Raw genomic sequence first — 17,838 nt, 5'->3', positions numbered from 1 at the left:
TATCTTGTGATATAATTCTAAGTTATTATTCTTACTCTTAACTCTGTATTTCCTCAGTTCTGTTGTTCTAGGTAAATGGATTGATCATCATGGATCCTTCATCTATTAATCATAAACAAATGGCAAGAGCATTACAAAACAAGACAAATAGCGAACAAAACCTAGGGGTAACATTCTAGAAGACAAGTGGAATGGCACACAACAAACTGCACAGTTGAAGCAGCAAGCAGTTTTTAATAAATTCAATTGAGTGTTTTCATCCCCCAAAACAAGGGACTTCATCAGCATCAAAAGCAATATATATTTTATATTGCTACCTCATGACATCAATTAGACATTTAAAGTTATTTTGCCCATTAAATAGAAGAAAACACATGAACAAAAAGCATAAATAAAATTTGTATAAAATATAAATATATCATGTAATCAACAAATATCTAATAGAAATCAAACCTTTAAAAGTAATACTTTACAGTTTTACTCAATGAAATTTCAGCACTGATTGAATGGACAAATTTCAGTTAAACAAAGTGGGGAGTTGGCATTAAGCTTGAGCTGTCAAAATAGTTCCTTATATTCAAAATTTGTCTCCCAGTTTCCCCCATGCAGATTCATATTAATTTTCTCTAAAATGACAAAGTTGAATTTATTATGCCCACTTTATTGTATGTGTTTAAATAAAGCATTATTACTCTTCATATACGTTATATTATTGTAGTGCTCATAAATTCTCTTCCTAAGTGGCCTTTCAGTCTTCTCCAAATAGTAAATCAGGCAGGCTGAATACTTGGCTGCATACACTACACCCACAGTTGAACAATTATCTTTCTGAACTGACAAGATGGAATTAAATGTATTATCAAGTGTTAAAAATGTATCTTCCAAAATAAATAAATACTTCTTACAGGAACCACATTTAGTGCTTCCAATTTTTTTCTTGTTACTTTTAATAACTTCACTACTTTTGTTAATCTCAAAAATATTCTTCAAATTACATGCTGTTTTAAAGCAAAATTAGGATATGGTCCCACCACTTCATATACCATCTAATTTGCCCTCATAATACTCCAATTCTTACAATATTTTTTAACATGTTTTGAATTGGCATTGTACCATATCACAAGAGCTCTTTCAAAAACTGAATCATTTTCTTTAACTTGCAAAGAATTGTGTTCTTGATTTTCAAACAACTCTGTGCTGAAAGGGGGTTTGTATTTTTTACCCCATTCCCCCAACACTTTCTTACTAGTATTTCTGACAAGATCACTGGGGTAGCCTCTATTTAAAAACATATCACCAAGGTTGTCAATATCCTTACAAGCCTCTCCAGATATAGAGGTCATTCTGACAACTCTTATACATTGCCCTTTTATTAAACATTTTCCAAAAGTGAAAGGCTGGTCACTTGTATAATTTAAGTAGGAATTGCTAAAAGTTTTTTTCATGTAGATTTTAAATGTAAATCATTCATTGAAATGGCCAGTTGTGGTGTCTAATTAATTTATAACATTCTTATCAAAATTAAAATTGAATTTAAAGTGTTAACTTGAGCTATTGAGGTAATCAACAAAACTGGGAATAATGTTTTCAGGATCTTCCCAAAACTAAAAATATCATCCAGATACCTCAAGTAAAGCCTGCAATACTTAAAAAATTGAGAGTTAAACAAATAAATCTTCTCCTAAGCTAACAAAATCAAATTAGAGTAAATCTGAGTGCAAACAGCCCCCATGGACATGCCTTTGATCTGTTTGAAACTTTCCCCTTCAAAAATATGAAATTGTTATCAAGTACCAAGGAAACAAACCATTGCCATCATTAAATTAATCTTAGATCCTGATAAAAAGTCGAGTTGACCAACCTATAATGAGCTAGATTCAAACCTTCTTCAACTGGTATGGTAGTGAAAAGATCCACTACAACGATGGTAAGAAATCCTATCTCATTATTACACAAGTCAGGAGTAAGCTTATCAAGGCAGTCCTGGTGGACTTATTCTGAAATATGGGCTTAAGAAGCCTGTCAATAAACTAAATAGAGGATTTATTATATCCTTGTGGATTAATTGTAAGAATCATAGATATAATCATTTCTTAAAACATGTTTTTTTTTCTGATTTTTCTTACAAAAAATTGTAAGAATAAATTAACTGAACTTGAAATAAAATCTGAGAATGCTTTTTGGAACAGGGGCATCAAAAAAGATTGGAGGAAGTCGGGGAAAAAAGATAAACTGATTCTTTTGGCAGAAAAATTGAAATAGGGCAGGAAATCTAGATGCTCTAATTACCAGTGAAAAAAACAATGAAACCACAATAAATGTTTCACCTCTCTAAAGTTGTCACATAAAGACATAGAATGCACTGAGAAAATAAAGGAGGCACAATTCTAAAACAAAACTGTATCATCATGGCAGCAACTATTACATCATTCCAGGGTATAACAGATCAAGTAAGGAAACCCCACTTAGACTGATGTAGAGACACTGGTACTGGATGGAAGATAAGAAAAGTATGATGCACATGTTTTTTTTTTTTTTTTTTTAATTGTTTTGGCATGGATGTATATATCTGACTGTCTTTCAGTATACCATCCACCAAGTCAGCAAGTCAAGGCCCTGTCAGTGTACATGGTGACTCCATGGTAAAAATAAATTAAATCTTCATTGCAAACCAGAGAAGACCAAATATTTCAGATCTCGGTGCTAGGAGAGCAGCCAATGTAGGGTCACCAGTCTCAGGGGTAAACATTGTTGTAAGAGTGCTACTCACTGAGCAATACTTAGGAAATGGCCTGGTGCCAGTCTAAAGTAGAGGAAAATTCAGGTGACACTAAAAGCTTGTCAAGGACTGAGAAAAGGTCCAGTATCATAGGCACAGAGATACAGAAGACAAGGGGACAGTGTATAAATAATAATCCAGGCCAGTTAACATCTAAATCTTACCCAGACATAAATTGTAAATATTAGAATGGAATATCACCCTGGAAAAGGAAGACTTCATAGGGTGATTTGATATGCAAATTCCAGGTGTTATTTGGGGAAGAATATTTCAGTATGGTGCTGGAATGGCTACTGCTTCTGACTGGTAGGAGACAAATACAAATATAAAAATATAAAATTAAATTAATAAAATGTAGGTGGAAGGGAGAAATAAAGGAGGATTTATTTCCCCAACACATTAGTATTCCTTGAAAGGGGAATTATAGTACAATTTTATGCAGACTGAATTATAATTTCTGAATTCCTTTAACCACATCGAACTATTTGTACTGAGAAAAGTAACATTATGAACTTATACTTATCAGATCCACATTAGTAGGAATTCCACATTCAACTTACTAGAAACATCAGTTACAAAAATGCAGAATAAGTTGCAGCTTTGTATCTGTTTATAACAGTAATGTAAAACAGTCTCTGCAAAAGTATAACCACTGTGCCAGAGGATGGTATAAGAGCTTGTCTTGGTTAACCAGTAACAAAGTGTGTGTATGTACACACAATCTGAAAGAACCATAGCTTCCTTCATAATTACAGTACATATGTATGATAACAAAAGACAAAGCCTGAATTTTGCGCTCATCCTTTCATTTTATTGGAGTTCAAACCACAGACATTTGAATGAGTCATAACCTAGGTTTATAAAATGATAGTATATATTTTATAAAGTCTTACACATTCTTTTCCTCTTGGCAGTTTTTACTTGTCATACAAGAGAAGAAAAAGTGGAATTGAACAATGGCCTGCAGACTTAAGCTCTACTAACAAATTTCCTGTTGCCAGAAAGTTTGCTGACATGAAAACTGATATTTTCTCAATTTGTTCAAAATAGACTTAAGCTTGAATCTTGGATTGAGCCTGATAAGACCTCCCAAATATTTCTTATAATGTTGTGGTCTCATTTTATAATGTCTAATGGGATTCCATGTACTATAATTTTTGGTTTTGTCAATACAGGAGTCTCTTGTGTGAGTATACCTAGAGGTACAGGGCCTGTGTATGCTGCAAGGGGGGGGGGGGGCTTTCTCATTCAAAAGCATACTTTTTTAAAACCTAATTAATTAATTAATTAATTAATTAATTAATTAATTAATTAATTAATGCATTCATTCATTTGTTGATTCATTCATTTAAATGGCTCTCACAGTGGTTTTTCTGTGTGTATGTTTCAATTTGGCTGAAAGTTTGTTTGTTTTTTCATTGAACTGATACAAACTCATCTAGTAATGCCAGGTCAAATGCGAAAAGTGGGTAATCATATAAATTATGCTGTGAAAAAAGATCAGTGGCACGGTTCTTCTTTTATTAGCTACCTTCCTCATTGATTCAGCTATCCAGATTAGCAGTAATAAACAGCAGTATTTCTTCCATTCACGTCACATTATGCTACACAGACGTCAGCATGACATTTTTTGTTAGTTTGGAGGAATGTTACCAGTGGTTACCCAAATCTTGCAAGATCCTCACCTGACCATGGATTAGCACACAGTAATATGCAATGACTGGATAAGACATCTGGTTAACTACTTGTCTAAAATCCAATCACCTTGTAATGATTTCCTCCTCAGACTGCATGACATCACCAAATATCATCCTAATTAACTTTTGTGATATTAGAATTATTTGAAAAATGCTAAAGTTATTTATTTTATTTATAATAGTATTAGAAAAAAATGACATAGTAATCTGAAGCGTGTTCCCAGGCACAACACAGACAAGATGGATACTATCAGCATTAGAACAAAATAGATAACATGGCTTTAATGTCAGTAATAGTCATTAGGGAAGTGATGAACAGTGCATACAAGAAGTCTACCTAATTGCAAACATAAATCTGTCAGAGTTAAATGCCCCTTTTGTGAAGTGCTGCAAGAGTGTAGGTTTGGCAAACATAAAGAAGAGGTATGAAGCAGAGATTACATTAAAATACTCCTCTCTGCATTGCACCACTTTATTGGGCAACATATGTTAGCCACCAGATCCCTGAGGCATTCTGAACAAATGGTCTTACTGAAAACTATACTTCAAAAGGGTAAGAGCAGGCAAAGAAAAGTTTACATTCAGTGAAGTAAGTGCATATTTATAATTTAGCAATGCTGACTGTTTTTGGCCCAGAATGTCATCAGCAAGTTATTTTTACTAATTGACCCATTCTCTGAAACATGATTCTGTGATGGGAATTCAAGAAATATGTCCTGTGGAACTGGACAGGAGGATGGTTTGGCTGTTGTCACACTTTAATGAACTGACTCAAAAACATTATGATGTTACTAGCATGGAAAGGGATTTGGTAAAAACTTCATGACAGTGGAAAAATGTGGTCTGGGAATAAGGAAAGACAGTATTCTCATTCATAAGGTGCTCTGAAGAAATAACTATAAAATGTCTATACTGTAAGTCTGATCGAAAAGATAAGTAACAAGGTATATTAAACAGAATGTCACTGAAAATGAGTATTTTTTTAAAACTTCAGTATAGGATGTTACTGTGCTAACTCAATAATACAAACAGAAAAACTGACATATTTGGCTATGGCTGGCCTTAGGTAAAATGGTGCCAGAGGCAAAAACAGCTCTATGGTACCCCACTGCCAACCCAACACATCCTGGCCTACTCACACTATCTTACCTTTTTTCTTCCTTTTCCTCACAGGTCATCATACTCTTCATTTTTTCATGCAGTTATTCATTCTTTCAACATCTAAGGAAAACCGCACTCTGATAACTGTGGAGAAAACATCTGCAGTAAGCCAAGAGCCTGGGGGCTGCAAGCATGCAGAAGCCATGGGATATCTAGATGCTCTGTGCTGCATTTCACAGTTTGTAAACAACTTTTTCATCAACTGATTGCCTGAACAAAAATTATGATCAAAGAAAGGAAGAAAGAAATTCAGTCTTTCTCTTCAACTTTGTTTTTTCCTGCATCCTTTCAGCACATCTGCACTGACCAAGACCACACTGTAGATTCATAGTTTCATAGATTTTTACTAGCCTAATGACTCGGGGAGGGGTTCTATGTCTAAGTTTTCCTGAAAGAATAATGATGCCCTGTATCCAGATAGGACTTTGAGGGCCAGGTATTTATCTGCCCATAAGGGACATGGGTGCCAGGTATGGTGGAAATTTACTATTCCCAATCTACTGGTCTAGGTTGTACTTAAACTGGGTATTTGACAAACTCAGCTTCACATGGATGGGAAGCCTGTTCCATAGGAGGGGAAGTCCCTGGGACACATCTGTCTCTCTCCAGCATGTACTGTTTAAGTCACAGACAAAATTCAGGTCCATAGACCTTGTATTTCTGGTACTCTTTGACTCATGAACATACAATATATTCATAAGTGTGGGGTTTGCAGATGCCTTGCAAGCCAGGCATAGGTCACCCCTCAGAAATCTATAAGAGACTTAGTAGAGGGAAAGGGATTTAAGGCACTTTGCATAAGGCATGTTTGTTACAGCTTGTATTCCTTTTGTAAGGAACCTCTAAGGTCACTTTAGTTGCTGCATATGCCTGGTCAGGTACCTACCGAAGGAAACATTTTATTCTATGGTTGGTCTGATAAGGGCAGTGCATAGTGGGATAATAACTTCTTTAGACCTAAATTCTGTGTCCTTACATATGAGTTGCACAACATGAAAGGATTTCCTCACCACTGTGGCCACATGGTACTTGAAGGTATGACTACTGTCTACATGTGTACCCATATCCCTGACCACTAGGTCAACTCTTAGGGGCATATTATCAACATGACAATTAAATGGGAAAGGTACAATTATGCATTTCTTAGCACTGAGATTTAAGACCGTGTCTTTGGCAACATTTGTTGTCAGAGACAGACCTTCTTTACGAATGCTAGTGTCTGCAGGGGAGTTAATGATAACCCCCAACTTGCAATCATCTGCAAACTTAGTCAGCCATAAACCTTCAGCATTTGTTTCCATTTTAGAGAAATAGATGCCAAAAAGGAGCGGGCTCAGTACCAAGCCCCATTGTAATAACTATAATTAGTGAGAATAACTATATTAAGGCATGAAATTTCTAGAAGCTCTGAGGTACATTTTTAGAGTTTTTTAAACAACATTTTCATCCAATTGCCTGAACAAAAAACATGATCAAAGAAAGAAATTTAGTTTCACACTTCATTTTTTTTTCCTGCATCTTTTCAGCACATCCTAACTGACCCAAGACTACACTGTAATAACTGCAGTGGAAATAACTGTATCAAGAGGGGTTTTGGGTGCCACAATGTGTTCAGATGTCATGAGGGTTCTAGATGCTTTGAACTTGCATTTTAGAGATTTTTTTAAGTAGCCTTACATTTAATCATGACTCAAATGAAAACCATGAACAAGGAATGAAATTCACTCTGACTCTTTAACTTTGTTTTTTTTTTCTTGCATCCTTTTAACACACCCTAAATGACCAAGACTACCCTGTAATTGCTAAAGGTTGCTAGGTACACAGAGGCCATGGGGTTATAAATGCTCTGGTGTGCATTTAAGAGCTTTTTTCCAACCTTTCAATCCAATGATTGCCTAAACAAAAATCGTGCGTTTAAAAAAAATTCAGTCTTACTTTTTTATTTCAAGGAAGAATAAGCTGTATCCAAGTTTGAATGTTTAAAACTGACCAAACACCAGTTGACAATAAACTGAGAAGACAAATGCTTGCAAAGATACATATATGTCATATCTGGGAAGAGGTAGTTACTTTTTAGTGTATCTTCCTCTGATGTTAAATTGGGATTAAAATTGAGGCATAAATACCCAGTCATATATTTCAAGCTGATGCTGTCATATTTATAAACAGCAAGCCTCATCACCCCCCTGAAAAGACAGCCATCTTTTGTGTTCTCTTCTGATGTCAGACTGGGACAGAAGTTAAAAAAAAAGAACATAACACATTTGCTGTCAGATGTATACAAACATCATGCTTATTTACTCTTCTCCAAAATATAGCCATCTGTATATGCATCAGATTTTTGACTGCAAAGAAAATGGAAAAAAAATTACAATAATGTTTCCAATTTGTTACTTTTAAACAGTATCGTGCTCCTATACAAGCTACAGTGACCCTTTATGTCCACTGTATTCAGCATTCATAAGACCTATCATTAACTATAGTGCACCTTTGGTATGTACCTAACCAGGCACATCCAACAAGTGAAATGTCCACAGAGGTTCCTCACTAAAAGAATGCAGGGGATAAGTAACATGTCCTATGCAGACCATCTCAAGGCTCTATCCCTGTATTTTGTCTCCTACAGGCTGTTGAGGGGACAGCTATGCCTGGTATAAAAGGCATTGTCAGACCCAACTCTGATGGACCTCCTGATTAACCACAAAACAAACAGCACCAGAATTACCCATTCTAAAGACTTAAACCTTGCCTGAGATATAAATAGGACCTGCTGTAGACACAGGTATGGACTACCCTGTCTAGAGAACAGGCTCCCCATCCACATGAAGCAGAGTTCCTCCCTAATCCAATTCATGTGCAATTTGGACAATTGGATGGGAAACTGGAAGTTCATACTTGGTTTGGCACCTGTGTCTCTAATGCAATGCAAAGAGGTAATCTGTAAATGGTTTATCTCCCAGACTCATGCTTATACTTATCAAGGGTATCAGAACTTGTCAGAGATTTGGGATGCATGGCTAGGCTTAAAAAGGTCCTTGTGGTCGATAGCCTAGTAAATACCTATGAACTTATGAACCTAATCCCTCTGAAGGTTGTGAGAAAAGTTAAAGAAATAATGATCACACTGTTTCCTGCCCAACACAAGATATATTAACTTCAAAATAACAAAAACACAAGCAGAATACAAACAAAAAACAGTCTTCTGGGTTAAAAAGTCCTTTACTGGTGTCTCCTGGTACCTCGGCTGAAAAGCCTTCAAGGGATAATTAATACACCAGAAACACAATCCATATATACCAGATTAATCCACAGTTATTTGAAGTAACGCCCAAAATTGCAAGTGATGCACCAGATTTAAAGTGATACCTCAAATTTACAAAAACAATAATATTGTCCCACATATTTCCCAAGTATACATTCAGATTAATACATTCAAATGTGTACATTTAAATTAACCTCCATCTCTGAGATTTGGGTGGAATGTTAAAGAAACAATGGCATTGTCCCCAGCTCCCCCACAGGTACAACAACCGTCTGTGTATGTCTATGAGCAGTGCTGGTTTTAGACTAGGTTGGGTTGAGAGCAGAGCAGATTACTAAGTCCATGTCAAAATCCAGTTATACGGTCTAGGTATGTGGGGGCCACAGCCCCCAGAGGTTCTGGTCTGGGTATTCTGTGATCTATTTATCTCTCAAAAAATAAGAGATGACTATGTACAATTTAGAAGTCTGATTGTGGTAAAAGAAGATGATAATGTAATGCATTTCACCTTTGTTCCAGAAATATTTGCCACACATTAAAATATTACATGGTGCTTCACACAATCATATTAGTCCCGTAAAACCAAAATAATAAGCAAATAGCAGCAGGCAGCTAGTAATTTTGCTCCACAGAAGACAGTGAAAACAATTATGCTTATTATGTCTGTGCATATCAGGTGCCCAGTTATGTAGTTCATCTTTCTTCTCACAAATGTACACTAGTGCTGTAAAACCAGATAGTGAATGTTTAAGCTGAGCAAACTACAAGTGGGCCAGATAATTTCATACAGCCACCCCCAACCGCCACCCAGCAATTATAGCCACAATGTCTGAAGGCTTTACCCAATCTAAAGTTAGGTTTAATCAAACTGATCATGCATGTTAGAACCCGTGTTCCATCCTGTACTCATATCTTTCATTCTTATTCCATCCCAGCTTCCCTCACTGAAGTGAAAAACAATTTGCATACTCAGATTTAACTGACTTGTAACCTTTTGAAAGACTGTTCTGGTTACCATGAAATGAATAGCTCCTGCAGTGATGTGGTTTATGCTGACAAAATTGATGTTACTAGGAATGTATCTGCTTGTATTCCCTTTAGTATAACAGACCATTTATTTTCACTAAAATGCTTGTCATTTTCCCTTTATTATTTATTTTCATTTGTTAACCAGGTAGTGTCCGACTGGGCAAGTAGCCCGTTTTCAGCAGAGACCTGGGGAGATAAGCTCAAGTGCAGTACATAGGTAATAGTCCAAATTATTGAGAACAAGAACATTAAAATATGCAAATTTAACAAAATACATTATAAAGAAAAAATAAAATGTAATCATGTACAAATACATTATAAGGAAAATAAAATGTAATCATTTGCATCAGTATTAAATCAATGCAATTAACAACATACCTAAGAGCAATTAGTGAGAAAACACATATAGTATAATGTAATACAGTGATAAAAAGATTTTAACATAGCATGATAGTTTGAAAAAGGAAAAAATGAGAAATACAAGAGTACAAGCACTAGCTGCTTAAAGGTGCTGTGAGAAAGGAGTTAAGAAATAATAGGAGAGGAAACTAGCCCAGAGCCATACAGGGGCACAGCCAGTTGGTACTGAGATAATCTTTTAGGCTTTTTTTAAATGAGGACATGTTGGGATCATTTTGGATGTGTTTAGGAAGAGTATTCCAGTCCTTGGCTATCTTACAGGAGTAGAGGGAGTCACCATGATAGTTGTGAGACTGGATGACTTTTAACATTAGTCTGTCAGAAGTCCTAAGGGACCTGCAGTTAGAGTTAGTTTGGATGAGGCTTGAGCGTGCAGGACAGTTACTGGGGCTGTGTATGATTTTGTGGGCAAAGGTCAATTGGTTTAGTGTTAATGGGTTGGGAAGTTCCAGCCAGTTGAGTTGTTGAAGAACGGAGCAATGATGAGTTTTATGGGGATGATCGGCTGCAAACTTAGCTATTTTGTTATAGCAGGACTCTAGGTTAAGGTCAGCCTTGCATAGGTTGGTGAAGATATGAGAGCAGTAGAGGAGGGTAGATTGATAAGATCTGGCTGTGGCTATTCTGGCTTCATGTGAAAGGAATGGTTTGGCCTTATAGAGTGCTTCTAGTTTGGTGTGGACTTTTTTAATTGCTATGGAGATGTGCATATCATATTTTAGTCTGTCATGTATAGTAACTCCTAGGAGTTTGGTCTGATTAGCAGGTTCAATTTTTGTACCATTAGAGGAGTGAATAGAGAGGGATAGTGAGATGAGCTTGCATGATTTGTTTGTGAAAATCATTAACTTGGTTTTGTTTGGGTTTAGGATGAGTTGATGATTGGAGAGGTATTTTTCAATGTCCTGAAAAGATGTTAGCATTTTTAGATGAAGTTCTTGGGGGGGGGGGGGGTAGGTACTAGTTTTCATGTTTCCCAGTAAAGTTGCCTCAAAGTTCACAGTTCACTTATTTCCTGATAAGTTACCTATGCCTGCAAACAATTTATCTGTAACCGCAAAGCTCTGCTGGTTGATAAAAACACCATATAATAGTTCTGCATTTTCATGTATCATCTCAAATGCTAGAAATCATTTTACATGAGTTTAATTTACAGTTCTATCTGTATACATAACACCAGGGGAACCATCACAGTCCATACTAACAAGTTGCCCCATATTAAAGCATTCCAATCCAAGCTGTTCCACACAAATCACAAAGCCAAAGAAATATTGCCCAGACTGTCTGGTTGATCACTTCCAGCACTGATGAATGGTATAATAACATCATGATATTCTTCTCATCTCGGGTGTACACATAAACCACAAAGGCAGAAAAATTTAACAAATATCTGGACAATCACTTGCAGCAATATTGTAGAAATAGTAATAACATATCTCACTGTGCCATTCCTCTCACCTCAGCTGTCCATGTAAATCACAAAGCCAGAAATATTGCCAAACATATATCTGGTTTATCACTGCCAGTGTAAAAACACTTAATTCGCTGCACCATTCCTCTCATCGATTTATCAAAGTCTGCAGAAAGTCCCTAATTTTATTTCATTCTGTTAAAAAACAAAGACCTCATTCAGGCCGCTTTGCTACTACTGTTGAATGATGCTAAGTGTCTGCTCCCATAACCTAGTGCCGTCTCTGTTCCTGTGACCTTGTAATGTGAAATGACTGGAATGTCAAGTCCAGTCAACTGGAGCACCACCCCCATGGCGTGCATGCTGTGTCACAGGTAAATTTTCTTTTGGCTTGGGTATCTTCTTTATTTCTTTCTTTATTTTTTTAGAGTAAAGAAATGTTGCTCTAAAAATAAATAAATAAATACACAAAGAAAGAGTACCCCTAAAGGTATGGCATCCTAGATGGCTGCCTAGTTCATTAACATGGAAGTATATGTTGGAAACTGAATGTGAAATCTCCATTTCAGCTTTAAAAATGTAGTTTGCTCTAGGTATGAAAACAAACATTCAAATCAATTCACTTCAATTCAAATTTATTGTCATATGTACTAGAGACAATGTCACACAGTACAATGAAATTCTTATTCTACAAATCCTCCTGCAACACACATAAAAACAACAGAATAAAAATATAGATATAAGAAAGTAAGAATAAGAAAAATATAAAGAACAATACAAATAAATATTTCTATACAAGTAAAACATTTCATCCTTCCAGCACAATCCAACCTATAATGATGGGGTGAGGGGCAGTGATAAGTTTTATTTATAAGCCTAATGGCATAAGGGAGAAAACTATCTTTCAGCCTTGTTATTCTAGCTGTTATACTCCTGTAACGTCTCCCTGATGGTAACAACATAAAGAATTTATGTTGCATATGAGTAGTATCCCTAATAATATCATAAACCCTCCTAAGAACTCTTTTAATAGAGATGTCCTCCAGCACAGGAAGTGCTGTTCCAAAGATAGTTTGCACTTATTTGACATAATTCATATTCACAGAGTAGCCACAAAAGACTGTAATACAATTTAATAATAAAAAAATGGTGTGTTAATCACCCCCTCCCGCAAAAAAAGTATTAAAACATCACAACTTCAGAGGTCTATATTTTTTCCTAAATTTTCAAGAATCATCTGAAAGTGGTGTTAATATTTTACAGTGACTACAGCATTACTTTTCAGAATTATCAATATTGTTAGTTGTGTCAGTGGTGCAGCAGGTAGCGCACTCATCACTGGTGCTGCATGACCAGAAGGCTGTGGGTTCTTTTCTGAAGATATGGGTTCCTCCTGACCTACCATCCTTCTGTTTGAGTTCTGTTCTCTGACAGTTCCCCTAATGATTTTGTGCAGAAAGGACATACCCTCTCTGGCATTCCTTTCTCTCAGGAAGAAGGGCTCTAATTATTTTAACCTTTTTTTTTATAGTATTTACCATCCACCCCTTAACTCCCCCAGCTGTCTTTCTGTGGAACATTCCTTGTGCTATCATGTCTTTTCTCAGTATTCATTATTCTCAATGTGGTTGGCTCAGTGACTGACAGAGTATAACAATGACTTTCTCTCCCTACAGCCAGTTCCCTAAAGATACACCCCAAGATTCTGTTGGATTTGGCAGTTGCCCTTTCAGTCTACGTTTTGTGACAGCCATGATAACACCTAGATATTTTTACACTGACTTGAGAATGCAAATATAATGTCTTGCTTTATATTTGGTCCAGAACATTAAAGCAGATACTAAATGGATTCAGAAGAGATCCATATGCTAATTTCTCAAAGATCAAAGTCAGTGTTCCACTGTGTTAACATGTGACTCCATTTGATGACGTTTCCTTACACATTGGATTTGTGACCATGTACAACTGTCATAGCCTACATTTGCTCTGCTGCTGTGCAATACTGCATAAAGGTCTGTCGCTTCATATCTATTCACTGCTCTAATCTGTATTTCAGTAAAAGAAAGATACCTTTCTTTGTCAGTCAGAATACATATAAGCACACTTGTCCTCCATTCACTTTGTGTGTTTTATGTCCTATATCCAAAACAGGGACTATGGGTTGCTGACTGAGAAAATGAATATTAATATTTAAAAAAAATGTCTGAATGAGACAAGAGAACTTTTCTCTATCTATAACGTGTGTGGATTGGCTAGAACATAAAGGATGCCTTTTTAAGACCTTCTTTCTTGGTTAAAAGGATAAAAAGCTTTCCATATACAGAAGGGCCTCAAAATATAATGAAAACCATGACTGCTATAACAGTTGTACCCATTTGTTAACCAGGTAGGCCCACTGGACACACAGTCCATTTTCAGGGGCGACCCAGTAACAATGCCTGGCTAACTGACTTTCTCAATGTCACACAGAAGGCAACTGCAGACTGAGGGAATCAAACCCTGTATCACGGGAACTACAGCTCATAGCCTTAACCCTCTGTGGCAACTGCCAGACAAGTGTTGAATCATTCCATCAGTACTGAAGCCGCAGTGCTGAACATAATGGCTACTCTCCTTTCAAGTGCTGTGGCCTGTCTATGTATGTAAAGGCCACCTGAACTGCTTCTTTTATGAATTAAAACAGTTTTGATCATGTTATCCATAATTTTCCAGACTCTTCCATGTTTGGGGAAAATCCGTTAAAGTACTTAGTCTGAACATGAATAGTATTATTGATTGTGATAGCAGCTACATATGCTAAGTCAACTGTTTCCACTTATTGTGATGAAAGCCACCTTATGCAACGAAATTATTAATTACCATTATAGTAATCATCATTTTATAGTTCTTCACTGAAATGTATTCTTTCCACCAAAATAATCTCATACTTTGACAGAATGATGTGAAAGACTGCTGTAAACTGCCCAAGACTGTAATGGAATGGTGTTGTCCACATGCTGAGCTAGCTTTTTTTCTGCATTTAATTTTTTTTATATACATAATTATGGCAAATTATCTGCAGCATTATGACTTCATTACAATTCTGTTGCCAGTTATATAATGGCAGTGTCTTTATTGCCCCTTTTATATTTCTCTACAAAGCACTCTGATCATTATTTAATGCCGGATATTTATATGCAATAAAGTTAATCATGGTTTAAAAGTATGTTTCCTTTAATACTAGGAGAGAGAACATTATCTGGACAAGAAAAGTGTTTCACACAACATATCTCCTAAAGTTCAACAAGAAAATGAGAGAACATACTTAATTTTTCTTATTTATCTATTAATTATTAAATTGAATGGCTTATATATAGTCAGCTTTGCGAAATTGTATTTATTTATTTATTTGACATTTGTTGACTGGGTTAGTCCAACTGAGCTGTTGCCCTTCTTCAGCGGTAGCCCGGGAAAGAAAGCTCCTTAATATATAAAATATTACAATAATTAGAATAGTAACAAGTTTACAATTTAAAATGTACAGTCTTTGAGTTGCAAGTTAATAAACAGTATAAGTTTGTATTCAGTTTGATTAGACAATCAGAGGTAGTTTGAAATGTTGTTTTATCCAATGAAGTTGAGAGATATCACTTTTCTTTTAGTAAAAACACTGTGGAAGAAGAAGATGGGCTCTATATGAATTACATAAAAGGCTTTCTTTATGCAACCAGATGGGTCCATACCTCTCAACTGTCCAGGTTTTCACAAAATGTCCATTTTTTTACTCATATTTCTGATCTGCTTCTCATAAAAGTTGTGATTTTCTGGCAAATCATTGAGAATTGAAGTCATTAAATTATGTCATGCATTTGAGTTTCAGACTTCATATCCTACAGAAATTGCATGCAAACACAAATCATGTTATTCTACCAACTTTCTAAGTTTACAAGAGCGATATTTAAAATCGGCCCTTACTGTTGGGCCTTTGAGCCCCCATTATTTTAGTCTTCGTCCAGATTTCTTGTGATAAGAGGTTGAGAAGTATGGATGGATCACATCCTATGAATGCTAGATAAGTATGTTTTACTTCTGGATTTTCTATCCAAAGCTTTTGCATTATATTTAAAAGGTATCCTCTACAAAGAAAAAGGGATATGACAGATCTTAAATCTAACATTTCCACTAAACTATTTATTAGTAACTAAAACACTTTAATAATGATGTTGTTTAAGTTTTGACAAGGCTTTAGCCAATACTTCCATCTTATGGTTATGTGCTGTACTTTGTAGAAATATTGAATAGCCATTCTTTCTGTTAGAAGATATGTTTTGTCCATACCTCTCAATCTCTTATTGCAAGAAATCTGTACAAAGCCTAAAATAATAAGGGGGCAAAGGCCCAAAAATATGGACAGGTTTTAAATATTGCTCTTATAAACTTAGAAAGTTGGCAGAATAACAGCATTTGTGTTATTATGCATTTTCTGAATGATATGAAGTCTGAAACTCAAATGTATGTAATTATTAGTGACTTCAATCCTCTGTGATTTGCCAGAGAAACATAGATTTTACATGGATTGGACGACAGATATGAGGCAAAAATATGGACATTCTGGGAAAATCTTGGCAGTTGAAAGGTATGGTTTAGTCACAGTAGACAGGATATTTCCCATGGATATTTTACTGAGATGACTAGTACCATTTGATAGAGGGTCAACAATGTTTGTTTCATGTTAAAGGACTACACCATTTTAGCTATCTGGAATATTTTTATTTTATTTTTTGCAAATGTGTTGAAATTATTTTTTTATTGTCTGTATGACTGTGAGAGTGTATACATGTGCATGTGGCGCTGCATTTGTGTGTGTGTGTGTGTGTGTGTGTGTGTGTGTGTGTGTGTGTGTGTGTGTGTGTGCGCGCATGTGCGTGTGTATACTGGGGACTGCAGCTGCGCCTAATTAAATGTTACCTTCTAATTTCAATAGTCTATAAAATTTCCAGATGCCTACTGATTAGACATGCATTTCACTAAATAAACATTGAAGGTACGTTTGCATCTATGGTATGCTCTTTTAACCTGATCCATTATGCAGATCACTTAACCATGGAAATGGATACGATTTTTTTTTTATAGGATATCGGGTACTATAGTGAATTTAGATACAGAGGTTCTGAATCACAGTAATGAAAATAATGCAAAACTGAACATTTGTTTTGGTAACAGAAGAAAAAAACAGAATAGCTATGTTCCAGATGTTTTCTGCATTCAGGAACGTAGTGCTAAAGGGGAGGTGGTTATCTGATTAGATATCAGAAAACAACTTGGTATGTTTCCTTATTATTATCAGAAGCATAACCATGTCAGGTTTAATTCAAATTCATTCTAGTAGGTAACAGACAGCATTTATAGAACAGTTGTTTTTTTTTTTTAAACAAGATACATCTTTATTAAATTATCACGTATGACATAGGCAGTCATATATTTATATAAATTAAAACAAAAAAATATTGACATAATTTTATTGCAAATATCATACATCACAAACTATGTTTACATAATTGTAGTTGCAAATATTATACATCACTTATAATCTAACCAGTCATTGTCAAATATTACATAGCTCAGACAGATCCTGCCTTCTTTTAAACCTCATTCCTCCTCTGCATGTATTGTTCTCACAGTTCCAATTTTTTTCCTATGTAGTTTGCTCCTATCGTTATGGAAAGATCCCAATTCCAGCTGTTTTATCTCTGTTACTGCAGTTACTACTTTTAATAAAGTTGGTTTAGACTTTGATTTCTATTTTTTAGCAACTGCGTTTTGGCAGCCACCATAATTAGACTCAGCAAGGCCTTGCTATATCTAAGCAATTCCGATTCTGTATCACAACTCAAAAAATAATTTCCTTAGTTACACCTATATGCTCACCCAATATCTGTGATGGAACAGTCTGCAGGGAATCTTTAAAGTCTGCCAACTCATTATACTCCCAGAAAATATGTTCCCAGTTACCTCTTTCTTCTCCATCTCAGCTCAATCATTTGCTGTCAACCTGAGGAAAAAAATCTTTGTGGTCTACTTGGGGTATAAAAATGCATAT

Source organism: Protopterus annectens, chromosome 7.part0 (genome assembly GCF_019279795.1).
Source record: "Protopterus annectens isolate FY-2018-M chromosome 7.part0, PAN1.0, whole genome shotgun sequence".
NCBI lineage: Eukaryota > Metazoa > Chordata > Ceratodontiformes > Protopteridae > Protopterus > Protopterus annectens.
This window is presented reverse-complemented; position numbering follows the sequence as displayed.